This window comes from Petaurus breviceps, unplaced genomic scaffold (assembly GCF_028583685.1).
Source record: "Petaurus breviceps papuanus isolate PSGF00001 unplaced genomic scaffold, PetGlider_PUasm1.0 76, whole genome shotgun sequence".
Lineage (NCBI taxonomy): Eukaryota > Metazoa > Chordata > Mammalia > Diprotodontia > Petauridae > Petaurus > Petaurus breviceps.
The window spans coordinates 33,792,076-33,809,809 of record NW_027186473.1 but is presented as its reverse complement, the minus strand read 5'-3'; the positions used below and the strand labels follow the sequence as shown (position 1 = coordinate 33,809,809).

The following is a 17,734-nucleotide window of genomic DNA, read 5'->3' as shown; positions in this document are numbered from 1 at the left end:
GGAAGGAAGGAAGGAAGGAAGGAAGGAAGGAAGGAAGGAAGGAAGGAAGAAGGAATGAAGGAAGGAAGGAAGGGAGGAAGAAGGAAGGGAGAGAAAGAGAGAAAATACATAGATTAAAGCAGGAATTTTAGAATTTTGAGTTAAAGATAAATAAATCTTAGAAATCATCTAATACTGGCATCCTCAACTTCTAGATGAAGACATTAAGGCCCAGAGAGAGGAAGTGCCTTGTCCAAGGTCACAGCAGTCAGGAGATAGCAAAGTCAGGTTCTTTGATTCCAAATCCAGAATATTTTCTGCCATATTAGGAAGTAGTATGAGTGTCTAGTAAGTAAAATTAAGCATGGGAATGAATGAATCCCATTTTCCTTTTTAGGAAGAAATAATGTACCCATTATACATGGTATTATTCTCCTAAAAAATTCAATTTTTAATCAAATGACTATAGTGGTCTCAAGGCATCACTGAACCCAAGCAATTACCTGTTGGTAAAGAGTATCTACCAATGATTTGCAGCTTTTGTGTCAAAATAAATTTGGTCCAATTCTTCCACCAAACATGTATATTGAGGAAGAATTCTAGTTTACACACCTTACTCTTGGGTCTGAAGGAGTTGATTCAATATAATAAGCACCTAATTTATTACCTGGAAGAGATCTGGGCATGTAGAAGACACAGTTCATCATTTTTTGCTGTTCAAAAGTGTGGCTTTAGCAGCCTTTGAGATTACAGTGTCTATATTCTCTAGGGATGCAATACAGATAAGGAGAACATACACTACACATAAACAGTGTCAGGCAAGATTACGTTTGGATGGCTAAGGGGACTAAGAAACTCTTGCCAAAATGTTGCCAGGTATGTTCTTCTTCCAGAGAGTCAGCTGTTCACAGACCCTCAAAAATGGCCTCAAGCTGAGAGCATTTTGTTCTCTGAAAGTCTCACTTTCCTATGTGATAGGACAATGCTGTCATAGTTTTCCAATACTCTTCATAGGAAAGGACTTTAATAATTACAAATACAAATAGAAATTTAACTTCTTGATCTCTCTTTAAGATTTTAGTTGAACTCAACCTTATGTAATGTCTAATGGAGACTTAATATTTGTCAACTTTTTAAAATGACAAGAGCTATCAAGTATGAATTTATTTGAAGCAGATTTAAGCAAGATAGTAAGTTAAAATTAGTGATTACTCAGTACTCTTAATGCACACATACTTCTAAAAGTATTTTAATGGTTTTTATGTTGAACTCACTAGAGAAAACTAGAGGGGACAGGATAGCAATCTTCAAGGCTGAAGAAAATTTTTGCTCTGACACAGGGGTCAAAACTAATAGAAAGGAATGCAAGTTGTAAAGGGGAAAATTGAGGCTGCTGTAAGAATCAGAGCTGTCAAAAAGTGGACCAGCTCATTGAAAACTTCAAGTCTTTAAGCAAAGACTGGATCCTCTCCAACTTGTTAGGTGTATTATGGAGAGTACTCATATTCAACTATGAATTGAACCCTTTCCAATTATGAAATCTTATGAATTAAAAATACTACTGAGACAATTTGTATCATAGAATTGTAGAACTGGCAGAGACTCTGGAGGTCACCTCATCTATTTTTACAAATGAGGAAACAGTGGCCAAGAGATTGAATCATTTATCTAAAAATCACAAAGAACTAATACTTCTACTAGTATAGGGACTGGACTTGTGCTTTTGTACAGGGAAAGCCCTAATGAAGAAAATACCTCTACCAAAGCAGGTTACCACCCTTTTAGCAATCTATGGTTTTAGAGAGTTGCTGAAATCATAAAGAGACCTAGGTCTTTCTGGCTCTGAGTCCAGTTCCCTATTGACTAATTCCCACTGAATCTCCCAGAAGTAATAATACTGGTCATTTGTGTTGTATCTTAAATTTTGCAAAGCACATTACATATATGATCTCATTCAATCCTCATTAATAGCCCTATGAGTTAGGTCCTATTATTATCCCTATTTTTACAGATGAGGAAACTGAGTCTTAGAGAGGCTACATAACTTACCTAGGGTCACACAGGTATTAAGTGTCTGAAGACAGAACTTGAACTCAGGTCTTGACTCCACACCTTGATTATATCTACTAGTACTGGTTTCTAAGTACAAAAGCTCTGAAATGTACCAAATCACTTGTTTCAGTAGTGTCCTGAAATTAGGAATATATGTTTGCTGGGTAGAAAATGATTTTAAATTCTTGGATTTTACACTGATAAGACAATGTAAGTATTCTGGAGGTGGAGAGGACCTCTAGGTTTGAGAGTATTTTCTACAGAGAGGAAATTTTGTTTTGTTTTGTTTTTGTCAAATATCACTGATTAGTTCTCAGGTATTTTTGCCAATTAGTCACTGAAACACATAGATCACGACTTCTCTGACCAATCTGTAAAATGCATGTATTACATTGCCAGGACACAAACAGCCTTGGTTTCCTGTTGTTGTTTAAAATTGTTTCCAAACTATGCCATATGTAAATCCTAATAAAAGCAGTCTGGAAAAAGCTGAAGTCTGCAGAAGGCAAAATAACTTAAATGGTGTGAGGATGTGAGTGCCTGAAAATATATCCTCATGCCTTATTAGGAGTTGCTAAGAATTTGCCAACTGTAGTTTAGTCAAATCTTTTCACTCCTGGATTCTGAAGTGGTAAGGAGAATGCTCTTATTATTGATGAAAGTCTTCTAGACCATCCCCAGAATTACCATTAGACCTCGAATCACCTGACACTGAAAAATGTCATACAAGAGCTCATTTGTCCTTGAAAAATAAATATGGAAATCTCTTTGGGTCTCTGCATAGAAAATTTCTGTAATACCTTTTTTTTATTTTTTTATTTCAAAAGTTGGCACGATTAAAGAATGTATCTATCAGTAAGTAGCCAGACCACTGGATAAATACATTGAATGGACCTCCTGTGTTAAACTCACAGGAGGATATGGAGCAAGGTCATGCAGGATGGCTAGTCTTATGACCTGCTTCACTAGTAAATACTTACTTTGATTGAGATCACAGATACTATCATAATTATTACCACAATTTTATTGTATCCAAATTTCAACTCCAATTACAACGTACATATTGGAACATCTATAGGAAAATCAAGACTGAGTCACGGGAATGTAGAATATGAACAAAGAAAAAAAATAAAGGGATTCGTTGTTGGACTCTTAAATATGTAAACATGTATCTAATTTATGGTGCAGTAAAATCCCACTTAGGGCAGCTTAGGTGGAGCAGTGGATAGAGTGCAAACCCTGCAGTCAAGACGACCTGAGTTCAAATGTGACCTCAGATACTTACTTAGCTGTGTGACCCTGGGCAAGTCATTTAACCCTATTTGCCTCAGTTTCCTCATCTACAAAATGAGCTGGAGAAGGAAATGGCAAACCCCTCCAATATCTTTGCCCAAAAAACCCCAAATGGTGTCACAAAGTGTCACCTGTGACTGAAACAACTGAACAACACCAAAAAAAAAAATCCACTTTTCCAACAGACTAGTATAAGGTCCACGTGGAACAGGGGTTCCTTAAAAAATGGTGAGATTCTTCAGGTGATCTTATTTATGAACCATTTCATCTGATTACATCAAGTCCTAGAATGTTGCAGAGCCTCCTAAATGACATTCATAATCACTCTAAAGTATTTATACTAATTATCCATGTTGCGGAAGTCGGGAGGGAAGGGAGGAGTCAAGTAGCAGATAATAACTGCATGAATCCTAATTGTCCAGCCTATGAAATATAGCTGGATCGACAACCCATAGAATTGGTTCATTGATACACTAATCTTGGACAAGCTTTGCATATACAATAAGACAAGCCCAGAATTCTACAGGAGGAAGAGAATGGGTTGTGTTGCCTTTGGAAATTCTGAAGGACTCCAAATTTCTCTGTGAAACAAAAGTCCATTGTTTTAACCTCAATACTCTTCTGGTGACATTTACATGGCCATGAATCATGGAATGCCTTAGTCTCTGAAGAATTAAAACCCCTAAAGAGGGACACATAATGAGTGAAAGTAGTCAATCTTCTGGAAACCTCAAGGAAACTAGGCATTACCAAATGCACTAAACTTGAGATCAGGAAAGCTATAATCAAATCCAGCCTCTGAAACTGGGTTTTATGTCACTAACCCTCTATATAGTTTAATTTCCTCATTTATAAACAATGATTATACATGCAAAGTTGTTTTGAGGTTCAAATGAGATAATATGTATAAAATGATATATGAATGACACCTCTAATTACCTAAAGTACACAAAACCTAAAGGGATTGCTGACACACAAGTACACACACCAATGGTGTAACAGAGGTCAGACATTTAACACTATGAGAGACATGGAGACTCTTAAGCCTTCAGCAACTCTCTAAGACTATAGGTAGCCAAGAAGGTGGTGACTCACCTTGTTTGGAGGACTTTCCTCATTAGGGCTTTACCTACACTAAATCACAAGTCCAGTCTATTTCCTATTAGCAGTAGTAGCATTAGTTCTTTACTCTACCTCTACCATGATCATTGTGACTTTAGATAAATGATTCAATCTCTTGGCCACTGTTTCCTCAAGCTGAAGTCTTCTGACTTACAATCAGGGTTAAAAATCAAGATTCTAAAATATTTGGGTTATTTTATATCCCCTGAAAAATCTTTTTCTTTTTGTATCAAATAGGTTAGGAACAAAGGAAGTAACTGAGAAGTGTCAGTTGACAAGTAATGAAGGAGACCCAAAAAGGCCAAAGATAAAAGCAATACCCCCATCCACCTCAGTAGCAATTAAGAACATCATTCTACTCTCCCTGGTACATGGGATTGCCCAGCAGGTAACCATTACTCCCAGGTTCAAGGGGTACCTACAAACACCTACTCCTAAAACTATACTTAAGGACCTGCCAATGGTGTTTCTCATTAACAGTTAGCCAATACACATAATTTCATCTTGTAAAATAGCATTAACTACAATGGCATAGTAAAAAGCAGGTACCAAACTTTATCTCTCTAAACATGGGGCACAATCTCTCCACAAATGCACTCAACATCTAGAGGAAGAGGTACATACTTTAATTGTAATGTTTTTGCGACATATAGGTAAGGAGCACTCATGTCAAAGCAACTCATAACTCTGCTTTTGCAAAATCTGAAAGTAATTTCTCTTCTCCAGGATTACTCTCCGTATCCTAGTCCTTGATTACTGAAGTTATCCCCTATTCGTCCATAGATTACTCTCTTTTGTGTGTCCAGGTAGCATGGTTCATGAAGCTGTTTACTTCCTTGGGTAATTGTCACTCTATATGTATTTATCTGGAGTATGCATATCTGCTTCCTCCTGAATGTAATGTTTCCTACTGCTTAAACATCTCTGCTTCAAATCAGTTTGGCTGGGGCGGGGGAGGGGGAGAAGGAGGAAGACAGGAAAAGAAAAATATTTCCCTCTACTAAGAGCAATGCTATCTCAGGCACCCAGCTCTGCTTCCACTTCTGGAACCTGACTTCTAACCACCTATACAATTAGGCAAAAAGCCTTTTTGTGGCACTCAGAGGCATTCAACATGGGTTTTCTGTTCAAACCAATCACTGGCTCTGTCTTTTGTTTCATTCAAAGGACTTGAACTTGACTCATAGAGGTATGGATGCAATTTTACAGTTAGTTTAATATACCTTATAGAAACATTAAAACCTCATGTCTGTGACTGAATCCTATAGCTAGATATCTGGGTTGGGGGTGGAGGGAGAATATAGGAATTATAACACCCTTCATATATACATCTATGTCTTATTTATTTTAGTATCTTCCTCAGAATCTAACAGATGTCCTTGCATTATACTACACACTTTAAAAAAATGTTAGTGGAAGGAAAGTGCCTTAAAGACAAACACTCTGCTGTGTTTTTATCCTGAGAGCCTAACACATAATAAATGCCTAATAAATGATTGTCAATTGATTGATTGACTTGTTGAATGAATGAATGAATAGATAAGTGAATAATTGATGTTCATCATGATGAACTAAGTAACCAACAAAATATTAAATTACTTCCATTAACTATTGAAAAAATTGCTGAAGTGAGTGATACAATTCAAAAACATATGTTTCATCAACATTTTCAAAGCAGGAGCAATTAAAACAGAAGATCAGTTGGAAAAAATGTAAATGAAATATACATTTTAGATTTAGAGTAGGAAAGGACTGTAGAGATCATTTAGCATTCCCCTTCCCCCATTACAGAGGAAGAAACTTCGGGAAATCATTTGCCTAGAGTTACAAAATGCTATCAAGAAACAAAGCCAGGATTTGAAATCAGGTCCCCTCACTTGAAAGCAGTGATCTTTCCATCGACTACATTGCCTTTCTAATGTGTTACTATGACTAAAACTCTGAATATTATCATTACCCATTGCATCGATTAATTTATTGGCACCTAGATTTCAAGATAAAGGCAAAAACAAACAATAACAAAACAAACAAAAAAATATGTTTCCATACAATGTGCCACATAAAGTCAAATGATCCATTCCTTTCAGGCTACAAAATTGAGTACTGAGCAGGATGTACTAAGGATAAACTTTTCTGCCTGATCCCTGTCCTTGAAATTTTGAGTGTTCTGCTCTCAAACCACTCTTTTTAAACTGCTCTAAGTAATTATAAATGTGATGCTGATTAACAAATAATCTTAGATTCATTGCTTACTTGAATCATAGAAACACTAAGATTCTTCAAAAAGAATGTTTCATTTGTGTTAAAGCTTAAATTTAATTTCCAGTTTCTTTTTCAGTAGAATCTTAGCTTTAGAGTTGCAAGACCTTATTAGAAAAGTGAGTCTAACCCACTCCTTTTCAACTAAGGAGACAGAAGCCCATAGAGGTTAAGTGATTTTATTTAGCAACATGCAGGTAATAATTAGCAGAGCCAGAATTTTAACCTAGGCTCTCTAATTTCAAATCTAGCATTTCCCCCACTGCACCATGGTTCCTCTCATTCAAACATAAATTTGGATAATGATTTGTCCCTCCTGCTATCTCCCTCACCTATCTCAAAAACAAAAACAATGACAGTAAAACACAAGGTAGATCATTGAGGTGTGACCTTGGTCAAATCACTTATCTTTCTAGACATCAGTTTTCTTATCTGCAAAATGTATGTACTATAATATGTGCCCTACTTACATCATAGGAATGTAAAGGAGGTAGATGATAGTATTGAAAGCACAAAGGGTATTTAAAGAACACCTAGTCCACCACCACTACCATCACCCATTTTACAGATGGAAGAAATAAATCTTAGAAATGAGAAGTAATCTACCCAAGGTAACAAAGATATTAAATTGTAATGCTGGAATTTAAATCTCATTCCAGTATACATATCATATATGAAATGATCTGTAACTCTAATAACTCAATATATCAAGGATCTGTTATTTCATTGGTGCGGAAATCCCTGTCCCTAATAGAGAGCTCAACCCTATTGTGATTTATGTTAGATAAGTCTTAGAGAGTTACCTAAGAATGAAAGCTGGTAAATGACTTTCTCTTGGTCATACAGCTCTTTATTATCAGATACAAGACTTGAATCTAGCTGTTCCCTAACCTACAACACATTATCCACTATACTAAACTATCTCTTGTAATTCTAAAGCACTAGACAAAGGTGAGTTAATATACTTATTATATTGTATTGTAATTATTAAAAACAATTTACCTCATTTAACACTTGGATTATAATTACCTGCAAATGGATGTATAGTTTATTATAGTTAGGGCTTCCTTACATGTATGTTCAAAATAAGATCAAGAATTTTAGAGCTGGCAGGAACCTTAAAGAACCGAACCCAACCCACTGATTTTATAGATGAGGAGACCGAAGCATAGAGATATTATGTAACAAAGGGTCATTTCTTTTTGTGAACATGAGATGTCAGAGAAGCAGAGGGTAAAAATCAAAATCGAAAGGCGTGTGTTGCAGCAAGGAATAAATTAGGAAACAAAACAAAAAGCAAGAAGATTGACCTACAAAAGCCAGCAAAAGAAGATAGGAACTAGCAAGAAACTAGATTTTAAAATGTGTGTTGTGGGGGAGTGGGGAGTTTCCAGAGATGTTTGGTAGGACAAGGAGCTGAGCTATTCTACCAAGCACGAAGGAAGACTGGAAAGTCAGAGTCTGAACAAGGCCCTGCTTCTATCTGTGTCCTGAAAGCTTTGAGATATACATCCATGTAAAAGAAAAAAATATATATATATATGTATATATATATATAAAGGTACAACTATAGAATGAAAATCTAGTTATTTGGAGTAGCAAAAAATTATCTAGACTAGGAAGGCCTGAGCTCGGGAAATGAGTTAAGCAAGAGTGAACTTTATCTACATGTATGTGTTAATATCTACACATACAAGTATTTGTCATTTAGCTACCTATATATAGCTGATGCCTGGAGAATTGCATCCCTCTTTTGTGCCATTTGGCTTCTGACCCTTTAGTTCAGATGAAACTATTTTTTTCCAAAAGCTACAGTGACAAGCTAATCCCCACTCTAAGGACTGTGTAAAGCAGTTTTTTACATTCTCCAATACAGGCTGAGTATATGTGTCTGATCAAATCAAAAAATCATACATTTATTAAGAACCTACTCCATACAGAGCACTACATAAGGAACTAGGAGATAATAGAAAATTACCTCACCCCAAGGAATCTTCTATAATGGTAGTAAAAGGGTAGAGGACCTTGATGTAAAGTCTCCTGAAATATAAGTAGAACTAAGCCAGGAAGATCTGGGGTCAAGCTTCACCTTTGACATTTAATATCTTTGTGACTAAGAACAAGTCGTAACCACTCTGTGTTTTGGGTAACCTCATGGGACTTATTTAGAAAATCATTGACTAATCTTTATCTGCATTGGTAGAGAGAATACACGCAACAGGAGTTCCAATGCTTTGTGCATTTTAACATGAAGAAAATGAAAAAGCAATGACTACATGTTAATAACCATGTCCATAATAGGGCTATGAGACTGTTTTTTTTTTTCTCAGATTCTATTAACATAGGAAGCTGTTCCTACTGATACTCAAATAAAATGAGGCAAATTAAATATTTGTAAGGATTTTTTCTGTCGTAAAGAAAGAAGAATGAGTCACTCTCCTCTTCCCCTAATGTGTTACACAAATTTCTCTCCAAAGGTGCCATGACCTATCTATTTAGAAATGAACTCACAGAAATCCCAAGAATTTAGGAATTTTTTTAATCCACCTTTAATTTCTGTTAGTAGGACAGATTTTGAATGCTCAAGGGTTCTCTGGCTCTGAAGCTCAAATGAATTTTGAAATTTCATTTTGTTTATTTTATTTTTGATACTTTTTCTCTGTATCTACACATATATGCTTATCTCTATATTAAAAAAATCTTCTGTGAAATTTGTTTCCCTCTGGTTCAGGCTTCTCTTACTACCTTCTTCCATAAAGTCCTGTAATGAGTAGTCTACATTAGTATTACTACCCTACTTCCAAACGAAGTCTCTTCTTAGCCTTTAATATCTGTCGCCTGTCTTCATTAATCAATTGACATTGCCCTCCCAAAGATGGTCAGGTCCACTGACACAAAGTCCAGTGGCTATCATTCATCCCCCAAAACAATATAGGACTTTCTCCCAACTTCCCCTAGGGGGGAATAACGGATAGGGAGCCAGATGTGGAGTCAGAAAAACTCAACTTCCCGAGTTCGAATCTGGCCTCAGGCACTTACTAGCTGTTTGACCCTGGGCAAGTTACTTCACTCTATTTGCCTCAGTGTCCTCATACGTAAAATAAACTGGAGAAGAAAATAGCAAGTCTTCCAGGATCTTTGCCCCCCCCAAAAAAAACAAATGGGGTCACATAGAGTTGGATATTACTGATAAATGACTAAACACCCCCTCACCAATTCTCCCTACCTGCAACAATGTTCTGATTACTATTTGTCATTGTCATAATTCATTACTATTACTATCACTATTTGCCCAGCCATCAAAGTTGAAACATTGGAATTAATTCTTGATTCCTTATCCTTTATTCCTTACCCCATCCCTCACTTCCAAGTCCTATAGAATCTTACTTGAAAATGGCTTTCGCTGTCTTATGTGTATCTTCTTCTCTATCACTGTCATCACTTCACAAATATCTGGGGACATTAAAATCTCTAATATAATTTTCTGCTAGTGGTTTAATTTTTCAATTAGCTATATGATCATCACTTTAAGTTATCTGGGTTTTTTGTTTGTTTGTTTGTTTGGACTTTACCAATAGAAACTCTCCTTTTCATAATCTTGGGCAATATCAAATTATCTGCCTGTTAGAAGTTGATAAATCTGACAGATTCAAAAGTTACTATCTTATAAACTCTACTCTTTTTCAAAACCCTTCTAAATGCTTCAGTTTTGAACATTTAATCCAATTTATAGACTGCAGTCAAATTTATCTTCCAAAGGAACTACCAGACCTAATAGTAATATTAACTAGGAATTCTGGTGACTGGGGCAGATTTGTTTGGAGGGAGGGGGGAGAATATCCCAAACCAGTCAACCCTCATCTGGTGAAATTGTGCTGGAAGAGGGAATGGCCTAAACCTTATAAATTCAAGACCAAGTCCCCACTAAATGGCTAAGAGGCATATCTCTTAGAAGGAAGGGGGTAGAAGGAGGAAAGTGGTAGACATGGCACAAGTACTAGGGAAAGATGGTGCTAGAAGACCCTTATAGTATCACTATATGGCACGAAGCCTAGAAGAAATTAGATGGCTCATTGGATAGAGTCCTGGGCCCAGAATCAGGAAGATCTAAGTTCAAATCTGGCCCCAAATGCTATCTATGTGACCCTGGGCAAATTACTTAACTTCTGATTGCCTGTCTCCACCAGAGAAGGAAATGGCAAACCACTCCAGTATCTTTGCCAAAAAAACTTCTTAAACGGTATTGGTGCTTTATGGTACTCAAGATCACAAAGCGTCAGACATGGAAGAATGCCTGAACAACACAAAACCAGTAAAATACTATCTTGTATGAGTATATAGGTCCACCATAGGAAGGAAACAGGTACCACCTCCCTCTAAGATGGTAATTCTTTTGGGAAAAGGCCCTGCATGCCATCACACTGGTATCTTTGATCACTATTTGGTCAACATACTATAAATGGGAGATGATTTTTGGCATGGAAAAAGAATTGATAATTTTTTTTGCCTACTTATTCAAGTTGTGTGTAATTGAGGAACTAGGCACAATATTGTATCATCAAAAATTTAAATTTTGAAAGAGACCACAGGAAAAATAAATACACAATAGCTCCTTATACTCTGATGAACCTACAGGGGGAAAAATCAAGTCTGTCCCTGACACTTCAATTTTTGTACTAAGTGAGGGGGTGGGAATAGAAGATAGGAAGCAACAAGATTCGGGATTTCATTTAAAATGACAGTTATTTCAAAAGAAAAAAAAACTGAGCAGAAATCTAAGAAGGAAGCCAGAGGCAATGATTTCAGGTGATTCTAAAATGGAGTGGAACCACTGGGGAAGAAATTGTTAGGTCCATCAGACATTTTGAAAGTGCAGTAAGAGACAAGCATATTTTAAATTGCCTAAATAGATTATACAAAGGAGAATTTCTTTAGCAGAAAAGGTACAAAGCACACAGAAAGACTAAACTTGGAAATGACATGGCAATTCCAAAAATTAAACCTTCAGAAGAAAATTAAATTTGAGTTATTTTTTTTCAGGGACCTTGGAAGCATTTATAATTTCTGTCAGTTTCTTAAAGGGAAAATATAAAAATGTAAATCTGATGTCTGAATGAATTGGCTTTACAAGATTAGAGGAGGTTTTTGGAAGGAAACAGAAAGGAAGAAAAAAGATTCCCTGTTTACCATTCTTTTACACCTGAATATCCTTCTTCCGTGATATTCATTGGGATGATACTTTGGAATATTTTAGGGGAAGATTTCATTGATCATTTTCTTTACCAGAAGACCTCTTATGAATTACTCTCTGGGAACTGAATCAGAAGAGATAGGTGTGATCATGTAATAGAGTTGTGATTAATAGGAGGATTCTGACTTCCTAAATAAAATCTGCAAAGCCTGGGGTAGACTTTTGAAGGGATTTTCCCCTCCTACAAAAAAACAAAAACAAAACACAAAATATGTTTTAACTTTTTCTAGAACATACTAAGAACATAGCTCAACCTCACGTTAGGACCAGACTGCTTAAACCCCAAGTTTCCATTTTTTCTGTCCAATTGAGGCTAATCTGAATGACCCAGTGGCAAGAATCCAATTTGGGTAACCTCTTCATAGACAGCTCTGTACCTCAGTGGAGACCTAGAAATTAGCCTGAAACTTTTGGATATTTACATCCTAGTTATTTCTAGTTATTTATATAGAAAGAGAAGAACTATTCCTTCTCCTCCCATTGCCACAGTTGTTGTTTGCTATTCTCTTTACCGTACTATTAAAAAAAAATCACTTAATAGTCGTCAGGTAGCATTAGTCACTAAGAGGAATGGATGTACTCAGTTTGGGGATCACAAAATTATTTCCATTATTTTAGATTAAAAAAAACCTGAGAAATTCACAGAATAAAGGAAGTTGGGAGTTGTAGAATGCTAATTATATATGTTCATTACCTGATACCAAGAGAGAAATCAATAAATTTTCCCCCATCTTGTAAATGGTTCTAGGGCCTTTGGTAAGCAGATAACAGCATATGTATACACATATGTACAAGGTGTTCTAAAAGTCTCACACACACACTCACAAATGTCTCAATTATTAATTACATTGGATATTTCCCATATCTGAGGAGCTCCACTGAGGCAAAAGATTGCAAAACATTCCAGTCAACTAAAATAAAAAATAAAATACAAGAGAAATCTTGTGCTTTTTAAAGTATCGGCATGTTTATGTATAGCAGTTCCCAGATCTCAAAAATGGAAAGCTGGGAAATAGTGACGGAAGTTTGGTTGGAAAGAGCCAGGGATAGAGTCAGAGCACCAACAACTGAATCCTAACTCTGCCAGTTAATAGCTGTGTGATCTTAGGCAATCCTAGCCCACAAATATTTATATATAATAACTCACATTTAGAGAGTAAAGTTTTGCAAGCACATTAAACATACTATTTCATTTTAGCCTGATAATTACCTTGTGATATTGTTACATTACTACCTACTACACACCAGGCACTGTGCCAGGAGCTGGGGAAACAAACAAAAAAGAAATCTCTGCCCTCAAAAATTTACATTCTATTAGTTCTCTCTGGTTTCTTATAGTTCTAAATCTATGATCCTATTATCTTAAGACATATAAAATAGGGGCGGCTAGGTGGCTCAGTGAATAGAGCACTGACCTTGGAGTCAGGGGAACCTAAGTTCAAATCTGGCCTCAGACACAACACAAAAACTAGCCATGTGACCTTGGGCAAGTCACAACCCCAAGTGCCCTCCAAAAAGAAAAAAAAGACATAAAATAGAATCTTACCAACATCCTGACCCAGAAGTGAGCCCGATTTTCCTCTTTCTGAGGAGGAACCCAATTTAAATTAGTATTCAAAGAAAAAGGCATATGAGGTTGCCCTGGGAATCTTACATTAATTTATCCAGAATTTGGGATAAGAGTAAGACACACATTCAGTTTAAAAAAAAAAAAGTAGGATATGATTGCCACTTCAGGGACTAGAGATGAGGCTGGACTCACTTAAAAAGGTAAATGGGTATGCACTTAAAATTATCTTCAAAACCATATTGTCCAATTTACAAATTAGTGATTATTGAAGAGATCATTTTCATTTACAGAGGTAGAATTTCTTCTTTTACTCTATTATTTTAGCCAGCATTTTAGCAAGGCTAGATCAGGTAGCTATCTTGTAATAACAGATTACCTATATTACACGAATTTTTAAAAGGTAAATGTTCAGTGCTAATTTTTAATGTATTCTCTGGTTTATGTTTAATATGAAAGAAAAAGATCAAAATGGAATAATTCAAAGTGAAATATTTTCTGTAAAATCAATGTTATTAAAGATGGAATCTTTGAAATGATTATCTGCCGAGCCATTGCAATAGAAGTGAATACTTTAGGTTTTATCTGCCTAGGGAATAATCTTAATACCATGGAGTAATGTGGTAAGAAGAGCTGGCCCAATTTTTATTCATATTCTTAAGGGACTGGAATCCATTGTAATGAATTGTAACTGAAGCTACACTTCTCTCATGTGAAAAAAAAAATGGAGGGGGGGGGGGTGGCCTACATGATTGGAAAGTTCCTTTCCAACTACTTTAGACCTACAGTACGGTGGAGTGAGTACTGGATTTGGAGTGTAAAGACCTGGTTCTTTCCAGTTCTAGTTCTGATCCTTGCTACCTGCATGATCTCGTCCAAATCACTCAGTCTCTCTAAGTGTCAGTTGCTTTATCTGTATAATTAGGGGTTTGAAAAAAATGACCTCTAAGGTTTCTTCTGTTCTAAATCTATAATCCTATGTTATCTACATGTAGATTTTTTTTCACTGCCTATTTTCATCTGTTTGTTTTCCCCTAAATAATTCATTAGAATATCCTTGGGTAGATCCTGAGATTCTTCAGTCTTTTTCTGCATTCCCTGACTTATAAGTATGATGGACTCTTTGTGACAGCAAGCCTACAAAATTTTACAAAAATGGCATCTCTCACTTCCTCTAAGATAGGCATGTTTTACCCTTTTTTCTTTGCTTCTTGCCATAGTATTTTTTTTGTCCCTCCACAATCTGCCTACGTCTTTTATTTTTTTAAAAGCATCTCTAAATATTAATACAATATAACAATGGCTTAATGCCCTGAGACAGAGAGAAGAATCATTTATCCCTTTTTCCTTGTTTTATGTGTAAAACATTTATTAATAAGCTATATCTTTGGGGACGGTGTCATACTATTTACATTCCACCTCTCTGTTCCATGGATCCTGGGAATGGTTCTTTCTGTTATTATCATTTAGCTAGCACTTCCAAATATGTATTTATATATTAGATTATTCTTTCCTAGATGAAATACATTTTTATCATTTTACTTTTATTGAGTCTACTCTTAACCCAGAACACCAAATGGTCAAGGCCTGGCTACATTTTAATTTATTCTCAAAAGTAGCTGTTATCCCAAAATGTAATTATCATACTCTCCATTACATCTTCCAAAATGAGTATGAAAGTATGAGCTAGTAATAGGTTTCAGAATAGCGCTTGCTGTGCCCTTCCCAACTTGACCTTGAGTCATTAATAGTTGCTCTGTTGCATTTTTAGTCAATTGAGCAGCCATTCTGTTAGCAGCTGGCACCAATGAGGTTTCTAAAAGTTACACAGAGGAAAACATTATGATCCCAGAAGTAGAAATCTCACCGTAAGAGAAACAGGTCTACTCATTGCCAGGAAGGCTGCAGTGCTGGGGAAATATGGTAGTAGGCACTTAATCTATAATTATCTGGCTTACCTATGATAATATATTATTAATCATCACTATTATTATTCTTGTGAGTTTATTTTATACAGAAAATATTTAAGCCTTCACACCAATAATTTATCACCTATGTTAAAAACAGTGCATATTCTTTTGCTGTATTCATCTGAAAAATAGAATTTAAAAAGCATTTTCATACAAAAAGACTGCAATCTATCTTCCACACCACTGCCAAATAATCTCCACTACTCGTAAGGAAAAAGACTTCCTCTATAACCTCTATAATGTGGGTGCCACTCACCTTCCCTTTCCTGGAATCTCTGATTTCCAGCCAAACTGGATTTAACTAACTTTTCCTTCAGCCACACATTCCTTTTGCTACCTGTGCATTTATAACAAGCAAAACCCCATTTCTGGAATGCATTTCCTCTTCATCTCCACATCTCAGAATACTTGACTTCTAAGGTTCAAATCAGATACCACATCTTTCCCTGATCCATTCAGTTGTTATCATTCTCTTTCCCTCCATTAATTATCCTTTTATAGTATTTATTTGGTATATATTCTATCTATCCAGCCAATAAGACATAAATTCCACAAGGGCAGGGATAGTTTCACTTTTGTCTTTATGTTCACAGTACCAAACACAATGTCTGCAAATAATAACTGGGAAATCAATGTTTATTCAATTGATTTGAATTGTATTAAAATACAGTTTCACCTGCTACTGCAAACATCTCAGCATATCTCAACTAGAAGTCCTATCAAATTTCTGATTCTTTGATTTTCTCTCTGATATTTCTAGTTTAATGCAGTTGAAGGAAAGAAAAGAAAGTATCAGGAAACCAACATCTGGCCCTACAGACTATGTGTGCTACTGAAATAATAATTGTTGTTATAATAACTGAAATTTATAAATTGTAACACACTTCATAAATATACACACACATATTTCACTGGGTCTCAAGATACGACGAGTGAAGTAGTTACTACAGGCAGATGAAGAAATTGAGGCTCAGAAAAGTTATATGATTTTTACAGCAAGGGTCAGTGCCAATATTTCATCCTAGGAAACACTCATTCTGATTCAAGATCAGTAAGAGACAGTGAAAATGAGAAAGACAGAGAAAGTGTATAAAGAGAAAGAGAAACAGAAACAAGGAACAAAGGAAGATGAGGCATAAGGCTTACTTTTTGTCCTTCCCCCTTCTCTGTTTTCTTTTCTTTTTTTTTAAGGAGAAATCAAAATGGGCTCCTTCATTTCCCTCCTCAGAGTAATAGAGTTAAAAGAGAAGTACACTCAGAAGATAAAAAGGCAGAAACGTAATGCTGGAAGGGACAAGAAGAGACTCTCTAGTCTATCTTTTCACAATCAAATGGATTTCTACCCAAACCATCATGAGTCTCTTGGTTACTCTAAAAGCTTTTGAGGGAAAAAGCTTTCATTGTACTTGGTAACACATCTATTTGTCTTTCTACCTAGGCTCGGGCTATTTTCATATCGTCACTTAATAACTACTTTATACTATGTCTTTACATACTTACATGTTAAGTATTTTAAGTTAAGTAATTTATTTTAAGTCAAGTATTTAAGTATTTTATTCTCCTAACTTATCATTTTTTCTATATTGAGTTTAATATATGAGTGCAAAATTGGTCATAATGTTCAAACCACAACTCAAACTAAGTACAGAGAAGGTTGATCACCATTAGTAAGTTCTTTCATTAAGTTACTTCATTAGTAAGATGATAAGTTCTTTGACCATGGCAACCCAGGAAATATTATATATATATATATATATATATATATATATATATATATATATATATATATATATATATATATATATATATATCTCATATTTTCTCCCTTTGATCACAGACTGTACACATGTTTATACGTTTGAATATTTGTTTCTGTAACAACACTGCTACATTACTTGATAAATAACCTTCTTCAGGAAGGCAATAATAAAAATAGATCACAGGCACACTGAGGAGCAATGTGGTATAGTTGAAAAAGTACTGACTGAATCAGAGGACATTGGTTCAAATTTTGCCTCTATAGCTTGCTCCCTATCAGATCATGAATAAATCATTTAACCTCCTAGGGACTCATTTTCCTCAACTGCAAAATGAGGAGACTGGATTAGACTGCTTCCAAGGACCCTTCAAACTCTAAATGTATGGTCCTTCCTATGACATTTCTGAAAGGCTATATGTCATCATTGAAAAGCTACATACATAGAGAGCGAGAGAGAGAGAGAGAGAGAGAGAGAGAGAGAG

The 17,734-nt window shown here is 35.6% G+C and overlaps 1 protein-coding gene across 1 annotated transcript in view; it reads right to left on the bottom strand.

The window, feature by feature from the left end:
- PCDH10 (protocadherin 10) overlaps positions 1-17,734 on the bottom strand; it is a 55,902-nt gene that overhangs the window by 7,947 nt on the left and 30,221 nt on the right. The window lies entirely within an intron of this gene.